This window comes from Rhinolophus hipposideros (assembly GCF_964194185.1).
Source record: "Rhinolophus hipposideros genome assembly, chromosome: 9".
Taxonomy (NCBI): Eukaryota; Metazoa; Chordata; class Mammalia; order Chiroptera; family Rhinolophidae; genus Rhinolophus; species Rhinolophus hipposideros.
Window position 1 is genome coordinate 49503285 of NC_138055.1, and position 21568 is coordinate 49524852.

Here is a 21568-nt window from a genome sequence, read left to right on the forward strand (position 1 = left end):
TAGTTCTACTTTGTGTCTGAGCCTCCCATCATCAGCTGTCATTCTGGGCCCATTTGTTCTATCAAAGTGCCAAAAGGAAGGCGCATAATTGATTCAGGGTAAAAAATCTGGCTCCAGCAGCAGATGAATCATCCAATGCTGTGTGTCCACTAGAAGAAAAAAAAAGAACTCTATACAGCATATTCATTTTCTTAATTATTTGTATTATGTACGACCAGAAAGAGAAACTATTACTAATTCACTTTCCCAAGAGATGCCCCCAATCCATTTCAAAGACTCAATACTAATTATAGTAGGGATCTTTATACTCCCTTTGTCTGACTTTGTGCTATCTTCTAAATCAGAGTGTGTCCTATTCTATTCACACACTTTTCTGTTGAGATTTATGCCAGTGATGGAAGAACATGGGTCAGTACAAGGGGAGTCCCTAAGCGTCGTGTGAAGGATGTAAAACAAGTTAACGAGGCAGAGAGGAGAACTTCTTCTCGTAACTGTGGACCAGGAGACTGGCATCTCACTCATTTAGGAAAAAACAAACAAACAAAAGAACAGAGCTACGGGGCTCCCGTATCTCTTTGGGTGTCATTTGGTTGAGAACTGAAGTTGCACTCCCCAACAGACATGAATATTTTAGTTCTAACTAGATGATCTGTAAGAGGAAGAAACCAGCCTAATGGAGAAACATTTTGAAACATGCTTTATGCTTTGGAAAAGTTTCAATGTATTAAGATGAGTATTTTAGAGATAAATTTATTATAGATTTGTACTACTATTGGTCTGAGAGAGCAGTCCACATTTAATTAATGTTTTCAGGTAAGGCTGTGGCATGCAAATGTGTAATAATTAAGTTAGCGAACTCATCCTAGAAAAGGCACTACACACCCCATTGCTGAATATTACTACGGTCACCTTCGAAGTCCTCCCCTTGGGAAGCTATGCACTGACACCAGCGCCTCGTCCACCCTTCAAAGCAATTTTGGAACTCTTTTTCTGGAATGGCTGTCAGAGCTGTCATCGTATTACCCTTGATGTCCTGAATGTCATCAAAATGTCTTCCTTTCAATATTTCCTTTATCTTCAGGTAAAGAAAGAAGTCATTGGGTCCAGATCAGGTGAGTAAGGAGGGTGTTTCAATACAGTTGTTTGTTTACTGGCTAAAAACTCCCTCACAAACAGTGTCATGTGAGCTGGTGCATTGTCGTGATACAAGAGCCATGAATTGTTGGTGAAAATTTCAGGTCGTCTAACTTTTCCAAGCAACCTTTTCAGCACTTCCAAATAGTAAACTTGGTTAACTGTTTTGTCCAGTTGGTACAAACTCATAATGAATAATCCCTCTGATATCAAAAAAGGTTAGCAACATCATTGCAACAAAGTTCGTGAACTTAATTGTCAGACCTCATAAGCATAGAACTACAAGTAACAATTTACAGAATAAATTGAAAACTGGATTCCTTGTTCTTTTATTCATTTAGCTATAAAGCACTAGCAAGAAGGGGCAATGGCCAAGAGTGTGGACTCTGGATTCAGATATATTTGGGCTTCATTTGGGCTTAAACATACACTAATCGATACTGGGTAGGTTACCTAAACTTTCCAGCTCTCAACTTCATAATCTTGAAATGGAGGTGATAAAAATACCTATTGCACTAGGGTACTGTACACATCAATGCCTCGTATGTGGTAAGTGCTCACTGGTCGCTGTTATTTTGCACCAGAATATTACTGCAATACACAAAGACTTATGTTTCCCACAGACTTAGGCAGTCAAACATCCTCTGAAATGTTTCTGCAAATTCCACGAGATTGTACACTTTCATGCCCCTAACTTTCTTACACTCCTTATAAAATAACGTATTTCAAAATAAAAAAAAAATGAAAGATCTAATCACTAATGATTACAGAATACTGGATCTGCCTTGATATTGAATTTATTTTTGACATTATGAATTTTAAAATCTACTTCTAAAATCCTCATTCTAAATTCAATTGTGACATTTTCAGGTCTCTATTTTGTGGGGGTAGGACAGCATTAAATGCAAAATGAAGGACAGATCTTTAGTGTGTACACCGCTTGTAGAGTTTTCTAAAGGCAATGCCACAAAATGTGCCCCTGGACTCCCTCAAAAAAGGAAGCTCCAGAACCAAATGGTTTCATTGGCTAATTCTACCAAGTACTTAAAGAAGAATTAACACCTATTTTACACACTCTGTTGTAGAAAATGGAAGAGAAGGGAACACTTCTCAATTGACTTTATGAAGATACCAAAACCAGACAAAGTACCAAAAAAAGAGAAAACTACTGACCCTCATAAGTATAGACGCAAAAATTCTTAATAAAATAAGTAGAATTCAGCAAAATATAAAAAGAATTATATACCATACCCAAGTGGGGTTTAATCCAGGAATGCAAGGTAGGCTAAGTATTTAAAAAAATCAATGTGACTCACCTTATTAACAGGCTAAAGAAGAAAAATCACATGATCTTATCAATAGAAGCAGAAAAGGCATTTGAAAAAATTCAGCAGCCATTCATGACAAAAACTTTCAGGACAGTGGGGGAAAAGGATTTAGTGAAGAACACCTACAAAAATATTTATAGCTAACATCATATTTTATTATAAAAGAATGAGTGCTTTCTTTTTATGATTGCATTTCTATATCCTAGTAATGAGGATGTGGAAACTGAAATTTAAAAACACAAAAACAAAATTAAAAACACAATTTACTCAGAAAAAGTTAAATACTTACATGTAAATCTAACAATGCTTGTACAGTAGTTGTATGCCAAAAACTACAAAATTCTAATGAAAGAAATTTTTAAAATATCAAAATAAATATAGAGATATTCTGTGTTTCTGAATTGGAAGACTCAACATAGGAAAGATGTCAATTGTTCCAAGTTAATATACAGTTTAACACTACCCCTATCAAAAATCTCAGCAAGATTTTTTGTAAATATAGCTGGATTATTCTAAAGGTTACATGGAGAGGCAAAGGAACTAGAATAGATAAAACAATTCTGAAAAAGAGAATAAGGTGAGAAGAATTAGTCTACATGATTTTAGACTTGTTAAACGCTCATATACCTATAGTAATCAAGACTGTGTGGTATTAGCAGAGGGCTAGACATATAGATCAATGGAATGAAGAGAGAACCAAGAAATCACTCCATATAAGTATGGCTAACTGATTTTTAACAGAGATATAAAAGCAATTCAACGGAGGAAGGATAGCATTGTCAGGAAATGTGCTAGAGTAATTTGATATCCATAGGCCAAAAAACAAAAACAGAAAAGAATATGGACCTAAACCTCATATCATATAAAAATTAACTCAAAGTTGATCATGGGTTTAAATGTAAAACTTTTAAAAATTTAGAAGAAAATACAGGAGAGAATTTTGGGGACTTAGGACTCAGCAAAGAGTTCTTCAACATGACACCATAAAAAAAATATGAATAAACAGGACTTAATCAATATGTAAAACTTTTGCTCTGCACAAGACCCTGATAAAAAGATGAGCTAAAGGGTGGGAGAAACAAAATTTGCAAATCACATACATAAGAGAAGACTCATATCTAGAATACATGAAAAACTCTTAAAGCTCAACATTTTAAAAAACAAACAATCCAATTACAAAATGGGCAAAAGATATAGACATTTCACTGAAGAAACTATACAGATGGCAAATGAGCACATGAAAAGATGTTCAACATCACTAGCCACTAGGGAAATGCAAATTAAAACCATGATGAGATATTAGAACCGCTAATATCAAATGTAGCGACAGTACCAAATGCTGATGAGGATGGAGAGAAATTGAATCTCTCGTACATTGCTGGTGGGATTATAAAATGGTACAGCTACTCTGGCAAATAGTTTGGCAGACTTTTAAAAAACTAAACATGCAACTACCATGGGACCCAGCAATTGGACTTCTAGGCATTTTTCCCAAAGAAGTGAAAATGTATGTTTACCCGAAAACCTGTACATGCTTATTCACAGCAGCTTAATTTGTCATAGCTCAAAACTGGAACCAACCAAAATGTCCTTCTACAGGTAAATGGTTATATAAGTTATAGTACCTCCATACCATGGAATACTACTCAGCAATAAAATGGTTTTTTTAAAGCCTATCTGATTGTTTCATCCCACCCTAAAACCTCTCATGGTGTTGCATTATCCCAGAGGTGAAGAGAGGCATCTGTAACATGGCTCAAAAGGCCCAGCAGGATGTAGCCCAGCTGGCCAAGATTGTCTAAAGCTGATCTCTCTTTAGCTCCCTAACTTCTAACAATTCTCAACTTTTCAATTCCTTGCATATGCCATATTCTCTCCTGCCTCTGACCTGTTGCTGATACCATTGCTTCTGCCTGAGTTCTCTCTCTACTCCCAGCTCCTAGACCCATGGGCTAGTAAATCTGACTTATTCCTCGGGACTCAACTTAAAGAAACTTCCTAGGGAGCCTTTCTTGCATGTCCTACCCCTACCACTAACCAATTAGGACCCTGTTACATCTGCCCATACTACTCTGAACCTTTCCTTCTCACCAATTTGCTCATTGATTACTATTTAATTATTTTAAATTATTTATTTAGAGTTTATCTTTACCACTAGACACATTCAATTTTAATCATAATTCAAATTCTATCACCTGTTATTAGGGTCCCAGTTCTTTACTCCACTATTCCTGATATGAGTCCTTTATTCTCATGGTCAAAGATGGCTACCAGAGCTCCATTACATCTGTGTTCCAAGTAGCTAAATAGAGAAAGGGAAGACAAACAGTGTATCTTCTTCCCTCCCTTTTAATGGTGAATTCTTGAAAGTCTCAAACACTGTGTCAGGTTACATGCCATTGCCCAGAAACCCTCTTTGCAAAGAATGCTGGGAAATGTAGTCTTTTGGTTGGGTGGCACTGTGCCCAGCTAAAAATTGAAATTCTGTTATTTGAGAGCAGTGACAGAGCCAGGTTTTTTGGGCCTGAAGCTATACAATGTCTTAATCTATTAGGGCCACTATAACAGAAATACTGTAGCCTAGGTAACATATACACAACAGGCTCTCATAGTTCTGGAGTCTAGAAAGTCTAAGATCAAGGTGCCAGCAGATTCAGTATCTAGTGAGGGCCTGCTTCCTATTTTTACTGTAACCTCACATGGTGGAAGGGGTAAGGGGTCTCTCTTGGGCACTAATCACATTCATGAGGGCCCTGCCTCTAAAGGCTAGTATCTTTCTAATACCATGCGACCTTAGGGGTTAGGATTTCAACATATGAGTTTTGACAGGGATACAAATATTCAGTACATAGCATACAATTTGGGAAGAATAGAAAGATAATTCAGCCTTTTTGCTAGCAAATTTCACAAAAACATCTGACAAGGTGAACACATTGTGAGGGCCCTTCCCAAGGCCTCGGAAAGATCTATTCAAGTAATGGACCACGCGACTTAGGCTTCTTCACTCGTGGCAAGTCACCTGTGTTTGGAAGACAAACAGCAGTGTCTGTCACCCTGATATTCTCAAAGTGATATCATTCAACAAAAATAAAATAAAACAAAACAAAAATCCTCTCCATCTTGTCATTCCTTCTCCTTTGTTAAATCAAATATATATATATATATATATATATATATATGGTCTAGTCATTTATCAACAACAAGGAACAAGCTCCTTGAGGCTCAATTTCCCACCTGAAAATGAGGGGCTAACAATACCTACCTGACCGGATTCATATGATGCCCAAACAAAATAATTATGCACCGGAAATTGCTTTATATACTATAAAACACTATATAACCATAAGGAATGATAGCTCATCCCATGAAAACTCTGAGGCAGGAGTGGGAAAGTGGGGAAAAGGGGGCCATCTTTGGAAACGACGAGAACGTTTACCACCAAAAGTGTGGGAAGAAGGAAAAATTTTTGAGCACCTACTGTGTATGAGTATCAATTCTAGATATTTTTACCCTTGCCTGGTACTCATTAAGTATATTTAATGACTACGTTTAATCATGAGAACAGATCCTTTATGCTTGAAACAGTGAAAAATTGTCTGGCTTTGTAGAGATGTCCATAGAAATGGATCATTCTGAGTATCCCATGTGTTGGCACATGTGCTGTCTCCTTTCTTTCAGAGTTCCTGGGCCAGCATAACTTCTGATTTCACATCTACCACAAAGGCGAACCACCACTTCTTGACCAGGTTTACACTGGCTGTGTACAGTTCTCCTTCGCCCAGGGTAAAGCATTGCTGCAAAAGGCTCAGAAAATTGTCTGGTCTCCTGCAATGTCACTTTAATCAACATATCAATCCACACCAAGTACTTACTGATTAGTTACTTTTTACAAGATGCTAAGTATACCGCCTGCTGAGAAATATGGAGGTAACCACCAAGCAGTAGAATGAGGCACGGAGGACAAAGAAAGATAGAGCATAAACTCTGTTCTCAAAAAGTTTACAATCTATTTAAAGTAGTGTACACATATGTCAGATGTTAAGTAATCATACCAAAAATAAATAATAGCTTAATGAATGCCTAATTGAGAAATGAGACCAAAGGTGCCATTGGAGTTTAGAGAATGACAAGAGCTGGGCTGGTCTGTAAAATTTTTATGGAAGAGAAGATATTTGAACTTAGCCTTAGCAGATAATCTACAAATTATATGAGAGAAGAAAAGAAAGAAAGACAAAACAGGTAAGGTGGCAAGAGGATAAACCTGATTAGAAGTGCAAGATATGAATACACCTTTAGAATACACCAACAAGGCTGAAGAGGATGGAAGACTAAAAATAGCGTTGAGACTAAAAAAATAAGTCAAAGCCTACTAATGAAAAAATTTGAATTCCAGAATTAAAGTAGATTTTTTTTTCTGTATAGGACTGAACAAAATGTATTGGGTTCATTTTATTTGTTGGTCTTATGAAAATTCATTACTACTGAGTTTTTATTATCAAAAGTTCAGACCTTGGTATTTCCTTGTTCTATGTGTACAAGGCCAGAAGAGAAATACGGAATGTCGCCAGCAGTAAGATTTTCATCACTAAATCCAACAGTCAGAATGGCATCATTCCAATTAGGTTTAGGCAGCCATTGCTGGTTCAAAGCTATGATTTTCTTGATCTCCTGAAACTTCACATACGTCCTAAAGGCAGAATTTGCTTACTTTTTACAATTCTTTGCTGGAAAAATGCCTTCAACGGAACCAACTGCAAAGGACTTGGCCTTTCGGGCTGTGCTCAATGGGCTTCCTTGCACTACTTATCATTCTTCTTTTCAATGGAAAGGTAAGGCCCCAACACCTGGACTAAACCGGAAGCCTCTTGGCTTTAGTCTATGGCCTAACATCTCTTGGCCTATGGCCTATTACCATTACCCCACAGATACCTCCTGGGTATTATTGTTCTACCTTTTCTTAAGGGAATAGGATGCTATGCCAGCTTTTAGAGAGCAGCCCAATCGATCCTACTTTTCCCTAAATGGGCCAACCCATAAGAGTAGCTTGTCAGCTGTGGGCCTCAGACCCTAGTTGTTGGGAGAAGCCCAGACCACAGTAGCGCAAGTGCTGTGGGCTGCCCCACCAAGCAGGCTCCTTTAACCCTGGGCTGGCCATTGTCTTTCTACTTTCATGAATTACCAGTCCATAGCTGCAGTATCCAGCCTCCAACACGGGCCCCAGTGATCTCTGCTTCCTGGACTCAGGCCCTTGTATAGCCCCTTTCCACCTATATAAAGGTTGGTTTATGTGACCAATAGAATAATGCAGAAGTAATGGTGACTTCTGCCTTGTTCTTGCTGTTTGGATTCATCATGCTACGGGAAGGCAATTACATTTTATGAGAATATTCAAACACCACGATTTGGAGAGGCTCATCTTGATAGAAACTGAGACCACTTATCAGCAGCTAGTGAGGAAATGAGGCCTCCTACCAAAAGCCATGCTGTGAGCCACTTGGGAAGTGGATAGTTGAACCCCAATCCAGCCTCATATGACTGCAGCCCTGGCTGACACCTGACTGTCACTTCATAAAACACTGTGAGCCAAAACCACCCAGTTAAACCACTCCTCAGTTCCTAAGCCACAGAAACTGTGAGATAATAAACGTTTGTTGTTTTAAGCTACTAAGTTTTGAGATAATTTGTTATGCAGCAATAGATAATTAATATAACATCGCTTTACTCATTTTTCTATTATATTTTTCATAGTAATAGTTAAAATCCCTTTATATATTAAAGATATTAATTCTTTGTTTATTATAAAAGTCTAAATATATTTCTAAGTTTATTACATTTATTATTTTCTACATAGATGTTTTATATTTATTTATATAAATATATTCATCATTTCTTAGCTTTGCCTGTGAGTCATGTTAAGAAATTTTAACCTATAACAAAATTCTCCATAAATATTTGCCTATATTTTCTCCTGGAATTTTATTTTTCTTTGAAAATCTCAAAATTTAATTCAGTTGGAATCTATTTGGGGTCTGGTATGAGATAAAAATCTAATTTTGTGTTTGTTTATTTGTTGTTTTTCTTCTTCTTTTTACCAAATTCGTAGCCAGCCATTAAGGCATAATTCTATATGATTTAAATATCTTGCTACTTCCAAATTTTCTTGACCTAGTATCCAAATGTTTCATGATAAAAGTACGAGCGAATCAAAATTTTAAAATTCCTCCTGAATCTCTTATTTCAAAAGTATGGTCCTCTGTATAAGTTAGGACAATAGTACCTTAGTCAGATGTAGGTACAACTATCAATATGGAGAACACCATATATGGAGTCTCATCTCTAAATTTATTCTTGTGTTTGATACTGAATCTCCCCTCCTGTCTCCATATTTCTCCAAGACTTTGCAGGCCTTTCTTTCATACCACACCCTGAGAAATAGACCTTCATTGGAAAAATCAACAACTTTATTCTCTCAGAGTCCTGTGGGATGGCCAGTGAGCTAATTCAATAAGCCAATTCAAGATAAAATATCAACAACAGATAATGGCTTGATACCTCTACCCCAACCCCACATCCTTCTCCCTAAGATAACATTTCAAAGAGGATTTCATGTTAAAGTATTTGAGTAGTGAGACTTTCTTGCCCTTCAACTAATATTATAGAGTCGGTGCCAGACCATCTATGTATAACCACAACCAAACACCATTGCCTGAGTGTCTAAATTGTAATGACAACACAGGAAAGGTATGTATTAGTTAAGAACACTAAATCTAGACTCAGACAAAAGTGACATTCATGAGATAAGCTACCTTGAGCAAGTGTATAACATAATCTCTCAAAACTCTAATTCTCACATATAGAAAGAGGGATAATAAAACTCGTTTCAAAGGGTATTATGTGAATTCAGTGAGAGTGCATATTTTTTTAAAAAGCACTTGAGCTCATATCTGGCATATTATAAATGCCCAATAGACAATAGTTGGATTAATATTTGATTCTGGATATCACTGGATTTGAGTGCAATTGTTTATTTATATCAATATATAAATAAATATGTTCCATGAAGTTCCCTATTACCCTAATCACATCCACATTTAATACTAGCATGAAAGCCCCAGTGAGTCTAGCTGATTAAACATAAAAAGACAAACTTTTAACATTGATTCAGAAAAATAAAACGCAGGGTTTTTTATTTTTATTTTTTCAAGCAGATATTAAATGATGGGCAAAACGTCTCTCAAATCATTTATCTCTTTCTTAAAATTATGCTTACTTTTTCCCATTTAAAAATAAATCACAGTTTCAAGATACATTTTTATGTTTTCCTTATATCTTCTTAAAATGTAAAAATTATAAATATATTTGTTATGTTTCTTGTATTATAATATTCTTGTGTGGCTTGAGTTTGGGGACTATAGTTATAGAAGTTACATGGTTATGTAGGAGTTTTTCTCTTTAATCTTGTGTGTCTTCCCTTTCTCAACACAAAGAAAACTCATTCGAATACCATTCTTCAACTCTCATTCGTCTAACCCATTCTCATTTTCTTCTTCTATCACAAAGATAAGATCGTTTTCTGTTCCTGCACATTTCTTTAAATCTTTAAGAGGGCTTACAAAAGAGAGAAAAAAGACAGAGAACAGAAAAAAAGATTGTAAGAAAATATACCCCAATATTAACAGAAGGTCACTATGGACAGTAGAATTATAAGTGATTTTTATATTTTCCATGATACTTTCGTGAATTTTCCAAATAATCTATAATGAGCATGTATTAGTTTGAGAGTCAAAGAAAATATTTTTTAAAGATATATAGATCTGTGGTAATAAATAGGAGAAACTGTTCTTTTAGTAGCCACATAATTTCACAAACATTTCCCAATAGCCCTTGGACTATCCTGATAATGATTGAAGAAATAATTCAATAGAGCTGGAAGTCAATGACTACTGGAGAGCAAACATGGTCAGCATGTAAGAACAGGAACACAAGGTATTTATTTTTGTATACCCCATTCCAATCCAAGATGATCTGAGGCAGCTTACACATTTAAAAGACAAAGAGTTATTATTTCTTTCTCCTACCTACTCTTTTAGTAAGGGGGTTAGGATCCTATGAAGAGGAAACATTTTTAATTGATTCCAGAGAAGAACTGGGCTATATAAGCTAAAGGCAAAAGTAAGGTGCTAAATGTTCTGCATAAGAAGGTGGGGAGGGTAATCAGAATGGAGGTGAAAGTAGCTGGGACCCAGAGACAGGGCTTTGCTGTGGGGAAGTGATGAGGAGAACAATCCTGCACACTGTGCAGATTCAATGGGGAAGAAGGAAACTTGAGAGCAGATGGGTGGGTTGAGACTTGTCAACAATTTGCTGTGCTGTGTGCAGTGTAACCCCCCACCCCAGCCTCTGTCCCTACCATAAAGTTTTCAGTGAAATCTGCGTTCCTCACTAATCTTTTGGTGCCAGTGGATTCTTTTTAGGGAATGTGAAGAGGTTTTGTGTTCTGCATCATTGTTGATCGAGGGTGACAACAGACTGTGTATGATAACGGGTTATCAACACCCATGCAATTTTAAAAGATTCAAAATAAGTGGATAAAAAAAGCAAGTCAAATCAAATGTTAGTATGCTTTGTTCAGAATGCACAGCCCTGGCAACCTTGAGTAAAGGCGCTCATGTCTGGACACATTATCTTGTATGGTTAGGAGCTAGGACTTTGGCACAAAGCAGATCCAGATTCCAGATCAAGCTCTTCCACTTATCCGTCATGTGACGATCTGAATGATCATCTTTAAAGGGAGGATAAGTTAGATGGGTGTGTGGGAGGGGGTTGGGGATAAGGGGAAAGGTGAAGGGATTTGGAAGCAGCTGGTAACCACAAGATGGCCTCAGGGTTTTTCTTTTGAAAATTAATTTGGAGAAGGTATTCTATAATGTTGTAAAGATTTTGTTGGGTATCCGATGGACATGCGTCCTATTTGGGAGACCACCTCAGGGATACTGTGGATACCTGATCATGGCATTGTACATCAGAAGCTAAACATTAATGAATGCCAACTATAATTTTATATATATAATGTGATGGTTCAGTGTGAGGTCGGAGGGATAGTGGATGGGGGGAGGGGGGTTCACAGTATGAGGGATATAAATGATGAACGTCTAAGTATTACCTTGTTTTGTACACCTGAAACTAATAAATAAATTAATTAACAAAAAAAAAAAAAAAAAAAAGGGAGGATAACAATAAAGGGTTAAGTGAAACAGAATAAGTAATGCATGTAACACAACGAATGATGTAATATTGGCAGTTTTCATCTCGTGATAATCAATCAAAAGTGTTCAGCATTCCTGCGGTCCCTGCTGCTGACCTTCTTAGCATTTCTAATCCCTTCCTTTCATTATTGTAAGCAACAATTATTTATTAATTACCCATATGTAAACTGCCAGGTATAATGCTAGCACTAGTTATGTATTTGTAGTGCCTACAACAACCCATAATATGATTATTGTTATTCCTATTTTTCAAATGAGGAAACTGAAGTTCAATACAATTAAGCTAATTGACCTAAAGACATTCAGACTTGTCTGACTTCACTGCTCAGGCTCCTATCAGTCATGATCATAACATTATAGGGTGAAATGGGACTTCAGATCACATGATCTAACTCTTTTTCTTAATAAATGTAGGAAAAGATTCATTTCAATTAGTTATATTCCCCACTTTAAAGTCATATCCCTATTACAAATTTGAACTATCCCTGTTTTCTCTTGTCCCTCTCTTCTTGGTCCGTCTGTCCCAATCATTGGAGGAAATAGCACAGGGTAATACTGGGAGAGGACCAGTTGTGGGAGAGGAACGCCAGAAGGAATAATGGATGTAGTGACCTTTGTGATTTACACCCTCCATGATTGGTCAGCCAAGATAATGCATCTTTCTTGTCAATGCCTGGCTCAAGAATGGCCAATTCTGACCAAGAAACATGAGAATTCTGGTGGGAGATTTCTAGAAAAGGTTTCCTCCCTTCTAAAAAGGAGATGTAGGAAGACAAGACTATCCTTCTTCCTCTGGATTTTGTCTTCTGGATTTGTGCAGTCATCTGGCTACCAGCCTGAGATTGAAAGAAAATGAAGATGATCCTTGGCAGGTGGGAAGACATGTGTCTTCAGGGATATTCTTAAGCCACCAAATCAAGCAACCTCAGGGCCCATATGACCTCAGTGTTGCTGTTAAGAGAGATGCTGTTTCCTGGCTGTTTAAGTCCATTTGGATTGAGGTTTCTGTTAGGTGAAGCCAAAAGCATTACCATGAAGATGTGGTTTTATGGATGGTCTTGTCCAGGTTTGGAGGAAGGAAAAGGGCTTAGGTAAAAGCATGAGGGCCTTCAAGAAAGCATTAGGAAGAAGTTCCACAGGATTCGTGTTCACCAAAATGACTTAGTGATGGAAATTTATTCTCTAGGCCTCTAAAAATGGGACAGATTCTCATTCTTCTAATATGATTTCAATTCCTCCTGATGAAACCCAGAGGGAAGGGCTAGAATGGTTGATCTCTAAAAGATCAAATGTTGAGAGGTCAAAATGGCTGCTTTAACAACACTCTGAAGACTGAGTTTTATCTTTCTAATCTTTCAGGAGTATATACATCTTGAAATAGCTTTTTTCACCCCTTAAATATGCAAAGACTGAAGAAAACAAGACAGGGATGATCATATATACAACTATTATGTAACCTAGTATCAGGGAAATATTAAAATATTTTCTAGTGGAATGTACTTACATGCCAGAATCTGATTTTGTAGTGCTTTTCCATAAATCTCCTCAATGAAGTACTTCAACTCCAAGCTTATGCAGTCTACTCCCCTCCACTCGCTATATCTTATTCCTATGTGGTTTATGACTGAGTTACATAAGGTACTTCCTTTAAAAATTACATTAATAAAATGTGGAATCTTTAATAGAGTAAGTTTTTTTATGTCTCAAAGTATAATCTCTGTAGCTGGGGGAAGTCTGACAAACACTGGATCATTTTAATTGAAGTAATACAGCTCTGGGCTTCCACTAAATTGGATGAGCAGGGTTTTTTCCTAATATAAGCAAACAGCTGCATGACTCACAATTCTGAGCTTCGACAGGAAAGGGGCAGTAATGGTCTCTGGAAAATCATAAAACAACAATCACCAGTTGCCCACGCATGGGATTACTTGGGCAGTATATTCACGTAGAACATGCAGGTAAGAGCCAGGTAAGCAATTAGCCCTGATTTTTAACAAGTGACTAATCCCCTGAGAAAGAGACGGTATTGCTAAAGTATAGTCAATATAGAAATGCAGACTATTATGAAGTCTTTGAAGTCTTGTTCATTCCATGTACTATACTTAGGGAGCTTCTCATAGGAATCAAATGCTGTACACAACACTGGGAACATCAAAAGAGAATGGTTCCTCCACTTAAGGAATTCATGGCTTAATGGTAGCATCTGGTATCATAAGATTAACAAAAAGCAGCGGTAAGACAAGTGGGGGCACCGTAACAAAGATATATGGCAAGTTATGGGATGGGGAGGCGAACACCTAATCTGTTTAGGGAAGAGTTTACAGAAGAGATAACTCTAGAACCGAGACCTCTATACTGAGAAGTGTTAGGAGGACTGGGGGGGGAAAGCACCAGCCAAAAGGAACTGCATGGAGATTAAGAGAAAGAAAACGGGGCACGTTGTAAGTGATTCATTGGCGGTAAAGCACAAAATGTGTGGGAGATAACGCTGATGGTGGAGAGTTAACTTCCAGGAATAAAGAGCCTCATGGCACATATAAGGAGTTAAGATCATATGCTGTGGTAATGGAGAGCAGTTGCGTAGTTTTCAATCGGGGCGTGAAATAATAGTGTTGCATTTTAGAGAGATTACCCGCTTTGGGGAAAACATGGAGCGTGGATTGTAGGAATCTGAATCAAGAGGGAAGGAGATCCTTCGAGAGGCTGTTGTCATTATAAACTAAGGAACTGGTCATGGGGTTGGGGAGGAGGAAGCATACTCAGAAACACACAGGAGAAGGAATCCGGAGGACTTCGCTACGCTGGGCAGCATGAAGCCAGCATTTGCTCGTCAAAGTACTCTCCTTACTTGTTTTCCATCCCGGACACTAATCTCTTCGTTTTTTTATACTTCACTGACTGTTCCCTTTACAGTCTCCTTTGTCAGTTCCTCGTTCTTTTTCTGACCACTAAATGCTGTCCGACTGTTGGGCCCATTCCTGGGGCCTCTTTTCTTCTTTCTCCACCCTCCCTCTCTAGGATACCTCATTAAGTTCTGTAACGTTAAGGATTATCTGTACACTCATAACTCCCAAAATTCTGTCTCCAGTTCCAACCTCTTCCCTCGACGCCAGTCTTGTGTATCCAATGGCACAGTCACCCTCTCAAATATAACATCCTCACATAAGAACTCTTGGCTCCTCTCCAAGCAAGCTCACTTTCCTGAGTATCGTGCATCTCACTAAACGGCACCCCCAATCCACCACTTGCTCAGGGAAGCAAACAAGCAAAAGCCCCATGCCGTCTCAGTGGAGAAGATTCTTAGAGTTTCCTGCAGTTCTGTGACGGCTGCCCTGCGTACAAATCAGGTGGGTACCACATTCATTGCAATCTGTGCAAATCGCACCCCTTTTTCTTGCGTAGTGCAGTTGCCCTACCATACTTCTCTCCATCTTATTTGTTAAAAACTAGAGGAAGAATTTTTTTTAAGTAAAATTTCATGCCCTAGTATTTTCCTAAAATTTCTTCTTTCAAGCTAGGTAAGTGTCACCTTACAGACTACAATCAACACCTTGTACTTGAACTTCATGAAAACTGAAACCTCCTCCAGTAGTTGTTAGCCAGTAATTTATACTGACTTTTGCTAAGAACTATAATATAGGACTCTACTTATGTTGGCATTTTAATAAATACTGAATGGATTGGCTGTTATATCCTAGGCCACAATCTCATTTAGTTAATAAATATCTTTTCTCCTTGCCACAAAATGTTGTTTTTATTTATCACTATTCAATTTCCGTTCATCCAGGCCTTGCGTCTCCATTGTCCTGTTAGATTCTAAGAGCCTTAACTGCAACAGAGAGCCACAGGCTTCCAGAAAACATTAAAAATACTTACTAAAATTCACCAGTACAAACAAAAATATGCTCTACCCTGTGACTTATTGACTAGAGACACAGCGTTTACTATATAATTACTAATTATATAATATTATTATATAATATTAATTATACTTAATATTAATTATGCTTAATTATACTTATACTTAATATTAATATAGTATAATATTAATTAATCATACTTCATATAACATTAATTAAATAATTATAATAATTACTATATTATGTTTACTATATAATTATCTGGTTTAAAAATCAGGCCAACTCAGATTTGCATCTTAGCTCCGGTACTTAAACTGTGTGATCCATGCAAGTTAATCTCTGAAACAAGTTTCTTCACCTGAAAATAACATCAGATTCACAGGGTTGTTGTGTAGATTAAATGAGGTTAATACTGGTGTATACAAAATGTCTAGAATCTAGACAACACTTAATACATGGTAGTGGTTTTGTTGAATTATTATTCTTTGTTTTCTCTGCATGCTTTGAGATTCTCAATCTACCTAATAAATGAGATGTCATTAGGATCTTCATGGAACATCTTACCCTGGAACACTTAGATTGAAAAATAGTCAAACTCCAGCTCTCAAAGTCTAGATGTTGTGCTCTCCTTTCAAGAGACGAAGCCACGCTTCGTCTGAATGTAGGGGTAATGAAGTTGTTCCGAATCTGGTAATAAATCTACACAGGGAAATGAAAAACTGAGCAAGCATCAAGTGAACTGAGAGACACACAGTGCTCCCAAAATATTAAAAGCAGTATGTGTGTCCATTTAGGCTCTTTATCTCCATTCTTCCTGAAGAGCAGGGACAGCATATGCTTCAGAACCGAGTGTGTTCCTCTTGTCAGAACACCAGGAGCATTCCATGGTGAGAAATCATACTGATGTCTCTGAAATAGACTAAACTACCTGTGACACAGCCATGAATCAAGAAGCCTTGAGCAGCCGTGAATGAGGTTTCTCTGTTCACCTAACATTCCAAACAAAGTGCTCAGTTCAAAATTATGAGTGGTTTCAGCACATCCACTGCTTTACAATAAGATATATTTCTGATAACTGTGCCTTGACACAAACCTGCTAGGATTTCCAAACCAGACCATAGAGTTGTTTGGCCTCTAGATTTTTTTCAAGCATACTGGGCACAAGAAGATTGAGCTCAGTAGGGCTGGCAATTTTAGCTGATCCATCAGAACGTGTTCCTTTCAGAGTTTACCATACCATCATCCTCCAGCAGACAGTTAGCACTCTGGAATTTTCACAGTTATCCATGCATTCGGTGTGTGGGGGGGGGGGGAGGGAAATCACATTAGACATTATTATACAGTTTATCCCTAAAGTTTGGGTATCAAATAAAAGCTTGTTCTGGCTGTAATAGTGCTGGAACAAATGATGAATTTGGAGGCTTTGTTTATTTCTAGTCATTCTGAAGCTTAACTCTTAACTCATTCTTAACTCTTAATCATCTTATAAAGCTGATTTACAGAGTTCTGTCTGAGAACGTAGACTCTATCGTATGAAATGGTAGGTGTCTAGATCTTCACTGCTCCAGTCCCAGCCCCCAACTGTTGCTCAGGAGCTTCTAGAGATGCCCTGAAAAAATTGAGTCCCACCAGACCCCCAACACCCAGGTTGGGTTGTAGGAAAGAAAGGAAACACAATAGCAACAACAACACAAATGGGTTTAAATCCCTCAGGGAAAACCCAAAATGTTGCTTCATTTCTACTCCACGTAGAAAATACAATAAGGACTGGTGTGTAAAAACCCACCATGACAGTTAAATTAGCATTTGTGGGGAGACATGCATTTCCCAGTTGTCATGACAACACAGATGCCTCCTCTCAGCTTGCATGCCCATGCAAGTGTTGTATCTAATTTAGGATTTGACTTGCAAGCTGACAGAAAGACCTGGAGATCTTGAAATATCTACCTGTTTTATCAATTAACATGCCATACAAAGGCATGTTGAATTGAGAAGATACTCAATTCAAAGAAAGTGTTTGCCCCCCTCATCAGTGGTCTCTATAGAGACTCTATCCTCAAGCCAGTGTTGCCAAAAATAAGTGTTTACTCATGAGAAAGCCTGGAGGAGGGGATTTCTGTAATGCAGGTGTGAACTGGAACACCACTGACTGAAAGTCTGTTTCTCTCCTGGGTGTAGGCCAATTTTTCATTAGTGCCCGACTGAACTACAAATAATGTATGTCTCAACTGAGAGATGGGGTTAGAATTAGCATATAATTAGGATACAAGATTTGGAGGAGGAAGGAATATACAGAACGTGTGTATGGGCCCTTATTTTTTTGAGGAACCTGAATGCAGCCAGGAAGGGAAGTGACCAGCTCCAGTCACTGAACTGAATGGGGTCAGAGTGGAATCCTCCGCCCAGCACGGGTGGAGCCTCTCCTTCCTTCGCCTGTCAGTGTCTCTGCGTCATCCCTTCCAAACACTTGAGCAAAAGTTGCAGGTAAAGAAACTTCCAAATGCCTCTTTAAGAATGAAGAACTTCACTTGGAAAAATAAAAGTCCCTTCCTTTTGAATCATTTAGAAAAATTAAAGCTGACTGAACAGTGACAAATTTTTCTAATTTCAAATGTAAGTTCAGGCACCCTCCAGTTATATCAGACTGATGAATATGTAACTTGAAGAATTAAACAAGATACATTTCTTTTAAAGTTTGTGCCATTTCTTTTACTAAAACATTTACCTCTTCTTCATCCACATCTTAGAATATAAATCATTTGTAGCAGATATTATAAAAAGGCAACTTTCATGAAACAGATTTTATTTCTTTTTTTCCCCCTAATCTTTGGCTGATTAGTCAGATACCCTAATATTTATTAACTTGGAGGAAAGAAAATACTAGCTGCCTTCTGTAGCCTCTCACTTGGAAGATTCTCTGCTTTAACTACCTTTCTTTCAAAATAAAAATTCTTCTGATAAAATTTTTAGGTAACAAAAAGTAGAAAGACCTTAAGCATCTCGGTAAGAAATTTATGGTGTCAAGCGTTTGTAGTTTCTTTTATCTCAAAAATGCTTAAATATGAGGATTTTAAGACAATAGCTATTCTATCTGAAGATGCTCATTTCCGTAATATTCCAGTTGTCGATTGAAAGTTAGAACCTTTGAGCTCACCCTACTCCTTAACTAGATACAACTTAGGGCAAGGCTTTATTAAGGTGTTATTTTTGTTATGGCCAGAACTTTAGAGCACATATCAAACAAAAAAGTAAGAATTATACAGATGGTCAAAACTGAGGCAAAGAAAGAAAATGAAGGCGAAAGGACCCAACATGCAGCATTCAGTATTTGTTATGAGCAAGGGCACAGCTTTAAGTGAACGTTTTGCATGCTGCAGAAAATACTTGGAATTTTGGGAGGCGATTCAGCCTTGAAATTCTCATCCTTTTGGGGAGAATCCGCCAACTGTTTTAGTCTTGGTGAGAGAGGCCCACTTCCTACTATAATCTAAAAGGCCAGTCTCTCCCCTTCCCTATCCTCTTGTAGCTAAAACACAGTCATGTGTCTTGGACTCAGCCAATTAGGTGCCTGTTCACACCCAGGATTCGGTATTTGAGGAAGCAATGTGTGCTAGTAAACCGGATCTCTGAGGAAAACAAAGCAAAACAAAAAATGGCCCTGGTTTTTAGCTTTTGCTGATTTCTGGGGTATAAATAACTCCCCTGTGGCAGATTTCCAACTACAAACATTGTAATACCCAACTTGCAAAGTTCCTGAATGTTTAATGATGGTCTCTCACAAGTAGGCAGATTCAATTCAGGGTCAGTACCTCACTGAGAGGGGACAATGCATAGATTCAGTGGGGGTGAGAGTCTCTTCGCCTGTGTCTGCTGTAGCCAGGCAGCAGCTGCAGGAACTAGTGCCATGACAGAAACCTGTGAGGAGATTCCAACTAACCATTCCTGGTGTTGACCTCGGCTCTTTCCTTTTGCCTGACTTCCAGTAATTCCTGTTCATTTTCTGACCCTGGTTCTTTCAACTCTGTTAATTCTGTAGACATCTATAGCCTCCCAATAATTCCTTTTCTGCTTAAGTCAGCCAGAATTGGTTTCTATTGTCTGCAACAAACAACCATAACATACCTTCACTTAAGCCTAATAATAATCCTTTGAGTAATGTATTATACTTATTATCTCTGGTTTACAGATGAAGAAATGAGGCTCAGAGAAGTAACTTACCAAAGGTCACACAAAGCGAATAAGTAACAGAGCCCATAAGTAACAAAAGCAAACGCTCTTTGCACTACACCAAGTTTCCTGTCACACACCAAGGTCAACCCTCTTCTGTAATTTCAGTACTGATGGCATGCCCTTGGTTTTGGCCTCTGTTAAGCCTGTATTACCCTAGAAACACCATTTGGGGTATAAAAATTTTGAACAAAATAACTTCTCCAATATAAGATCCAAGTAACCATTGCCCGTTAGAGCAAACAGAATAAAATTTGAGATGTCCATTTGTAAAGAGCAGTTGATTTCTTTTTGTAGTCTATCTGTGAAGGAATTTGCCTCCTTTAATAAATCACACCCCACGACCTTCAGGGTTAACTCAGGAAGGAGACTTCCCTGACCAAGTGGTCCTGACTCCATCTCCTGAAATGTATCTCTCCACCTCAGGGTTCTCCTGCCACAACCATAATGTTGTCCAAATGATTCTGTTCTAGCTTTAATATTCCAACACAATATAGACAGAACTTTTCATTTGCATACCTTTAGCACAGTGCTGATTCCGGCTAGAATAAGAAAATGCAAATAACAACTTTAAGGAATGTATAGTCTTGTATACAAAGTAATGAGTTCTGATTCTACCATGGCTGGATTGTTCCCAGTAATTGGTCAAGGTTTTTAGTTACAGACAACAGAATTCACTCTAGCCAGCTAAGGCAGATGAAATTTGTTAAAGGGGATTAGAAAGCTCACAGAATCACTGAAAGATCTGGAGAAACAGTGTTAGACTAAGCTTCCAGAAACAGCTTCGAGAACCAGCTCAGAGAACTGGCCTAGTAATCCAACAGCTGCCGCCCTCAACTCCAGAACCGCTCTACTTCCTCTGTGATCAGGACGTTGCCTCCACCATTGTTTATTCCAGAAATACCCTTTCTTGGACACTCCCACACCAGCAATTCAGATACCCCAATGCTCTGCCAATTCCCTCAGGTAACTTGTCTCCAAATCACAGACTCATGCATCTGTTTGGAAGACTCGAAGGCTCATATCTGCATCCTAGGGACAAGGAAGGTTGGAAAATATAACTACCTTTTGAGAACTATTAACGTCTTAAGAAGATACTAAAAACATGTGGGGATGTCTACTTTTTCCCATAAATATCACTCACTACTTTTCTACATACCAGGAGGCAGAAGCTTTTAGTTCCAAGTTGCTGGCACAATTTCACAGACATGTGCCTGGGTTCCTCACTTTCATGTGAAAAACTGCTTTTTAAACATCTCAACTCTTTTCAGCCAATTCTAAGAAGAAAAAAAAAAGAAACAATGTGAGAGACAGACAGAAGTGGATTGCCCTCTGCCTTTTAACCTTTTTGTCTCGGTTTTGGTTTTTGAATAGAAACCAGCATCTTTCCCAGGATATTTATACCATAAGTGGCCTCACCGCCCTTCTGAGATCTCACCTTCCACCTGTGTGGGGAAGGGGTTGTCTATGTCCCTGTTCCAGGTCCAGTACCACAACAACACCATGCCAGAGATAGGTAGCTGTTCACCAAAATCCATGATCTTCTTTTCTTCCCAGCATGCTTTGCAATTTGATGCAGTCATAGATTGAGTTCTGGCCAGTGGAACACATAAATGATGCCCAGTTTCTCAGCCAAAAATTTTACAAAGTGGCTGTGCCTGCTCTACACTCTTTCCTTCCTTCTGCCTGTTAGATGCAGATAACAATGAGGGCCTAGGAGATGACAGAGGTGCAGATAGAAGGAGCCTGTGTC